Source organism: Podarcis erhardii, assembly GCF_964252035.2.
Source record: "Podarcis erhardii genome assembly, chromosome: 8".
NCBI lineage: Eukaryota > Metazoa > Chordata > Lepidosauria > Squamata > Lacertidae > Podarcis > Podarcis erhardii.
Genome location: NC_138499.1, coordinates 85,196,446 through 85,204,077, shown reverse-complemented (window position 1 = coordinate 85,204,077; position 7,632 = coordinate 85,196,446).

Below are 7,632 nucleotides of genomic sequence, written 5' to 3'. Positions count from 1 at the left end.
TGGTCAGTAGCACAGCAACAAGCCAGTAAAACAATAAAACGTTAACTAGGAAAAGCAGGGGCAGTAGTGAGGTGATAAGGCAGCCAGTAAATCATTAAAACTATAAAACTATAAAATTAGAGTCCAGGAAGGCTAAAAAAACCTACTTAAAATCTTAATTGAAGGCAGGCAAACCTGACTATGCTGCTATCTCCGTCGCCATCTTACCGGAAGTCCCTCGGTCCCAGCTCCTGCCCACTTAGCAGTTCGAAAGCATGTCAAAGTGCAAGTAGATAAATAGGTACCACTCTGGCGGGAAGGTAAACGGCATTTCCGTGCTGCTCTGGTTCGCAAGAAGCAGCTTAGTCATGCTGGCCACATGACCCGGAAGCTGTACGCCGGCTCCCTCGGCCAATAAAGCGAGATGAGCGCCGCAACCCCAGAGTCGGTCACGGCTGGACCTAATGGTCAGGGGTCCCTTTACCTTTACCTACTGACATGTAAATATGCAACTCTGCCTAGGAGCTAAAATTCAGGAGATTAATCTTCACACACCTTGGACCACCAATTTAGAAGCAACTCTCCCTGCTTTCCCAAAGCTCATGTCTGCATTTAATAATAAAAAAGGCTTCCTCACTTTTCCTCATCCAAACCCAATTTTTTCCTTGCACATTCCAATGAATCCCAGACAGACAGATTAACCGCAGACAAAAGTAACACAAGAATCGCTGTGTTTCACTTTATTGAAGCAAAAATAACGGGTTGCACAGTGAAATAGAAACAATTCTGTAGCCATGTAAAACTTCTCTGTCTCGTAAACTAAGCTGTCAGGAAGATCTGTCAGGGAGCCCCAATTTCTCCTAAGAAAATAGCAGGGATGGAATCGTAATAGAATGCTAACATTTCATGATGACAGAAGAAATTATACAGGGAGTTGAATCCAGAAGAACAGTCCAAGATTACCCCAGTGGTTCCCACCTTTACGTTATCAGGAAGCTCAAGTGTATTTTGATAGCTTCATTTGGAAACGTAGAACAGCAAGATGGATTATGCTGAAATCATATCAAACACCAACATTCCATAATGGTAGGGCGGATTCTGCTAAACGGAAGGGAGATTGAACAGGAAGGCGACTCAAACCGGATATTTCCCACCTTTTCAAAATACCAGGAAATCCATATGTCTTTCAAACGTAACTTTTGTAAATAAAAGTATCTCCAAGTATTGTCTTTTCTAGACTAAGTGATCAGTTCTGTTTTTGAATGTTCTCAGGCATGGTCCTTTGTAAATGGAGGTAATTAATTGGTCTAAGACATTTACATGTCTTAAAGAGGCAGGGGTGTAAAAAGTATAAAAAGTGTATGTTTGTAACATGGAGCTCCCTTCCTTTTCCTGCAACATTGGTCTTGCTAACAGACAATAAAAGTTCTCCTTTATTAAGGGGCTTTTGCTTTTTAGCATCATGGGTGTAGCCAAGGGGTGGGGCAGGGGGGAAGACGCCCCCCTAAATCAATCAGAATCAATGCAAATCTGAGGTTCTGCCCCCCCCAACAAAGGCCTGCCCCCACAAACAAAAATCCTGGCTAGGCCCATGTTTAGCATGGTCTTCCGTATAATTCAGGTAAATTTCTCACCCAAGAAGAAGCTAATTTTTCCATTACACTCTCAAGTTCGGTGAAATTTTTTTTGGGGGGGAGGGAGTTGCAGGTTTCAGAAACTTGGTGTATGCTGAGGCTGGCAAGGAATTTTTAGAAGGAAGAAGAAGAAGAAGAAGAAGAAGAAGAAGAAGAAGAAGAAGAAGAAGACAGCCACCTCATTAAATACAGACCTTCCAAGTATCCCTATTTTCCAGGGATAGTTCCAGATTTACAGAAACTGTCTTGGTGTCTAATTTGATACTGGAATGTCCCGCTTTCCCTTAAGTCGTCCCTATTTTCATCAGAGAAATGTCAGAATGCATGGAGCTATATAACCCCAGAGCCAAGGAGATAAATAACTATAAAACCTGCTGCTGGCCAAGCATCGATAAGAGAGGGTCTCGTGGCCACAGCTAGTTGATCTTCAGGGACAATTCTTGCAGATCCTTGTTCTGGGTCCCCATCTCCTACCAAAGGAAGTGGATGGGCCCGGGACTTCTGTTGCAACAGAATATTAAAGACCTGCCTTGCTTTCACTGGTTCCTGCCTCAGCTCATTCATCTCTGACCAATGACAGACTTGGTGGAATGTGACTCACTTAAAAGGGAGTTACTTTGTTATATATTCTGGTAATATATATATATTCTGGAAAGGGGGGAAATTGGGCCATGCCTCAGTTGGCCTGCTGGTGTGTGCCTAACCATGCAGACACTTGAGTGTGTGTACATATGGGCTTAATATAGCTTTATTGGAGTTTACTTGTGTATTTGGGACGCGGGTGGCACTGTGGTCTAAACAATAGAGCCTAGGGGTTGCCGATCGGAAGGTTGGCGGTTCGAATCCCTGCGATGGGGTGAGCTCCCGTTGCTCGGTCCCTGCTCCTGCCCACCTAGCAGTTCGAAAGCATGTCAAGTGCAAGTAGATAAATAGGTACCGCTCCGGCAGGAAGGTAAACGGCGTTTCCGTGTGCTGCTCTGGTTCGCCAGAAGCGGCTTAGTCATGCTGGCCACATGACCCAGAAGCTGTCTGTGGACAAACGCCGGCTCCCTTGCCCTATAGAGCGAGATGAGTGCACAACCCCAGAGTCGTCTGCAACTGGACCTAATGGTCAGGGGTACCTTTACCTTTTTTTTTTTACTTGTGTATTTAGTTTATTTTTCGTGTTTGATGGCTTTGTAGCTATTGCTTTTGAGTGATTCATAATAATAAAAACACAACAAACCACAGTGATTTAAAACAATCTTCAGCAAATAATCCTGCAAACGACGCCAACAACATTCACAAACAACAACAAAGAGCAGCAGTTTTACTGTTCCAGAAATACAACAACTGCTCTCTGGAAAGAAGAGGTTTTGCCTGCCTTCTGTAAACAGGAGAGGTGGGTGGACTGAGCCAGAGGAGTTCTTTAACTGCAGTGTCATCACTGATAATTGCTAGGAGACAAACAGCCTGGAGCCAGACATTTTGTGGTGAAGGGGCCTAGGCTGGGGTTGGAAAATCAGCACTGGACAAATGGAACCTAAATATAGATAGTCTGATACGCTTCAAATTCATTTAACTACAATATATGTTACTTACAACTTAATAGAACTAAATTGCTGGTGCTTATCAAGTGGCTTTGCATTCGTTGGCTGGAATACACAATGGCCAGGGCACTGAAAGAATTATTGCTAAGCAATTGCACAGAATTCTCATTCTGTGCTTCCCCCTGGATCTCCTCTAGTAAGACTGGGGATGTTGGAGTATGGTTACCAGATTTTTTTTCTATGAATCCGGGGACACTTTTTTTTTTGGAAGCTGAGTAGCAACAAGGAGTTAGTAGTGGGGATGGTGAGGCAAAAGACCCTGGGCCCAAGCACACATGCATATTGTATAAAGGTGCAAAGCCTTTCTTTCGCACTCTGTGAAACATAAATGTGCAGTTTTTAAAAAACTGGACAACGGCGCACCACCCGCCCATGACTCTTGAGCCTTCCCCCATCTCCTGCCCCCTTCTCCCTTTGTTTTGACAGATCGGGGGAGGCTCGGGAGTCGCAGGCGGGCGGCTGTTGCCCAGGAGGGGTGCTGGGCACGCGGTTTCTCTGCCAGGCAAGGTGCAAAGCCCTTCTTTCGCACCCTGTGAAACATAAATGTGCAGAGTTTTTAAAAAACAGGGCAACGGCCACCCACCCGTGACTCCTGAGCCTCCCCTGATCAGTCAAAACAAGGGAAAGGGGGCAGTAGATCTGTACCGCCAGACGTCCCCAGTTCCCCTTCGGCAGCAGTGGCAGTCAGGAGCCCGGAGCCAGCCTGGTAGCACAGTTGGCTCTGGCTGGCTTCAGGAGCTGCGCCCGCCATTTTTCCTCGCCGGAAGTCCCCATATGATGTGTTGCACACAAGACACATTATATGGGGACTTCCAGCGAGGAAAAATGGCGGGCATCATTGCAGCGAGCAGCTCCTGAAGCCAGCCAGAGTCCACTGCGCTACCAGGCTGGCTCCGGGCTGCTGAGGCTGCCGCTGCCATGTTTCCCAGGGACAGATTTGCAAATCTGGGAACATTCCGGGGACGGAATTTGTCCGGGGGCAGATTTGCAAATGCGGGGACTGTCCCCGGGAACCAGGGATGTCTGGTAACCCTTTGCTGGAGGAACCAGACCCTTGCAAATCTTGATACAAACTGACCTGATCCTATCCCATACTGGTCCAAGAGGTGTAGAACTTAACTATCGCCTGGATCTGGGATTTCTGTGAGCTGTGAAATGCAGCTCTCGACAGCTAAAAAACAGCTCAGTGGCAGAGCATGCAAAAGGTCTCAGGTTCAGTTCATGGCATCACCAGACAAGACTGGGGGCAAGTCCATCCGGAAACCCGAAAAGCCACTGCCAGGCAGAGTGGATGATATTTGTCTAGATAAGACACGGGTGGCGCTGTGGTCCAAACCACTCGGCCTCTTGGGCTTGCCGATCAGAAGGTTGGCGGTTCGAATCTGCGTGATGGGGTGAGTTCCCATTGCTCTGTCCCAGCTCCTACTAACCTAGCAGTCTGAAAGCATGCCAGTGCAAGTAGATAAATAGGTACCACTGCAGTGGGAAGGTAAGCAGTGTTTCCGTGCGCTCTGGTTTCCGTCACGGTGTCCCGTTGCGCCAGAAGCGGTTTAGTCAATGCTGGCCACATGACCCGGAAAAGCTGTCAGTGGACAAATGCTGGCTCCCTCAGCCTGAAAGCGAGATGAGCGCTGCAACCCCATAGTCGCCTTAACCATCAAGGGGTCCTTTACTTTTTATCTTTCACTTGTCTAGATAGAGCAGTGGTCTGACTTGGTAGGAAGCAGTTGCATCCGTTCCTTTTTAAGAAACACATTTTGAAAGAAAATATGCTTAGGAATGCATATTTCAACATGCATTCAAGTTTGGGCTTTCTTTTTTAAAGGCAAATAAACGTGGAAACTCAGGGCTCCACTCTGGGGGTGAAACAGATAAGGCCTGGCAATAGGTTGGTCTGTCCACTGCTATGAGAGACTTCCTTGTTCTACGAAGGAAGCTAATGTTACAAAAGTTGGGTGCCTCCCCCTCTCTCAGCCAAGCAGTAGCAAGAGCCCATGGGATTCCAGGCACTCGCTCCGGGTCTTGTGTTCCTTTGGAGAATTGAGACACGGTGCAGACCATCATATGGTTTATTTACCTGTTTACACCTTCAGTCTGCGGGGAGGGAGTCCAGATCTTACAGCATGGCCATTGCAAGAGAAGCTTGTCCCCCACAGCAGTGCAGCCAGCCTTCAGCCAGCCTGCCCAAGATGGATCCCAATCTTTCTTCTTCCATCTTCTTCCCAGAACACCCTGCTAACCCTCTCTTTTCCTGTCACCTCACACCCAGTTACCCTGGCAACCTACCAAACCCACAGTCCCTGTTCGCACCTCAGGGCAAGGGGGAAGGACAGGGTTTCTATTTGCATCTCAGGCGCTCAGTGGCCTGTATTGTTTCTTAATGGCCCAAGCTTGGCCAGGTCGTTTTGTGTAGCAGCTTGTATTTCTCATTTCTCATCCCAAATAATCAAAATTCTACCATTTATAAATTTCTGGGGTGGTTTTTTTTTTGGGGGGGGGTTCCCCAAAATCTATATATAACACTAAGCATCCCTCCAAAAGGGACGCGGGTGGCACTGTGGGTTAAACCACAGAGCCTAGGACTTACCGATCAGAAGGTCGGCGGTTCGAATCCCTGCGACAGGGTGAGCTCCCTTTGCTCAGTCCCACCTCCTGCCAACCTAGCAGTTTGAAAGCACACCAGTGCAAGTAGATACATAGGTACCACTGTGGCGGGAAGGTAAACGTCGTTTCCGTGTGCTGCTCTGGTTCTCCAGAAGCGGCTTAGTCATGCTGGCCACATGACCCGGAAGCTGTACGGGCTCCCTCGGCCAGTAAAGCGAGATGAGCACCGCAACCCCAGAGTTGGCCACGACTGGACCTAATGGCCAGGGGTCCCTTTACCCCCCCAAAATCCATTACAGTGGTACCTCTGGTTACAGACACTTCAGGTTCCAGACTCCGCTAGCCCAGAAATAGTACCTCAGGTTAAGAACCTTGCTTCAGGATGAGAACAGAAATCATGTGGCGGCGGCAGCGGGAGGCCCCATTAGCTAAAGTGGTGCTTCAGGTTAAGGACCGTTTCAGGTTAAGAATGGACCTCCAGAACGATTTAAGTTCTTAACCCGAGGTACCACTGTATCTTCATCATGTGACTGCAGCTAGCTTTCTTTCTGCATGTGTTCATTTTGGAGTGTCACTCTCCAAGTGTATTTGTGCTGTGCGCACCCACTTAATCTTTTAAGGTGCCAAAAACATAGTTTGTTTCCTACAATCATCATTTCTGCCAGCCCTGTACCAGGCCACTGCATCATGCACCAGCTGCTGATTGGACAGAGGACATGGGAAGGAGATAAATGAAAAAAACTCCTGACTATGATATTTTAGGGCTTCTGAATTTGAACAGAGTGACGCCTGCAAAGTCTTCCTGATCGTGCTGAAACAGTACAGGCTGTAGCTGGCATCCCTGGGTGACGGCTCACGTGGTTCTGTCTCAGCAGAGAGCCTCATCCAGCCAAACGAAGGTGACATCTTTTTCTCTGGTGTTGTCTCTTCAAAGATATATTGCTTCACACTCTTGTGCCTTAAGACATTGAGGATGCAATCCTATGCATAGTTTCTTGGTGAAAATTTATTAGAATTAGCTTGTATGGGCCCTGGGCAAGCACAGTAATATGTTTAGCTCAGTTGAAACTGAAAGCTGCAGTTCTGGGGCAACATTAAGAAGGGCAAGGTAGGAGATGGACAGAACTGTCCCATGGGTTGTAGACCACTGGGAAGACTTTTAAAAAACCAACAGCGCTGCTCTTGTGCATTTAAATGCAAGATAACTTTTGAGCTGTCATTTCCAGTTCCCTCTTAGCACCAAGTGCCTGGGAAACAAAAATAAATAAATCACCAAACTTTGCAATCAACCTGCTGCATCAGATAGTTTTGTTGATTTTTCTTGCACATTAAGAAAAGGAACAAATGCTGCGATTGTCGTATACTTTAAGAAACACAGATTATTTTAGCCCTACACCTAAAGAGAACTTACTCTATACAGGACTGCTGCTAAGTTAAAAGAAATAATGGTACAGTACGTGAAATTCATGAGTTTTAATTAATTTGCATTTGTTTGTGATTTGCAGACCACAAAATTTGGTTTGGACCCCACTCTGGAAAGCAGACCAACTTAGTCTGAATGAATTTGAAGGCTTTCCGATTTAGCTCATGGTCCAAACCCGAACCCTAATTCAGCAAAAGGGCTTATTGCCTTCCCTATGCATTATAATGGAGAAATTTTTAATGGACTTTTTTTTGTAGAAATGGGTGAAATTTACAGGCATGGCAATGGATAGAGCCTGCTAACTTGCAAATAGAACCATTTTTGTTTTTTGTTTTGCTAGGTGCCTTTTAAGATTGATTTGGTGACAGAGAACTAACAGGGGTTTACTTCTCCCAGTGGTTTT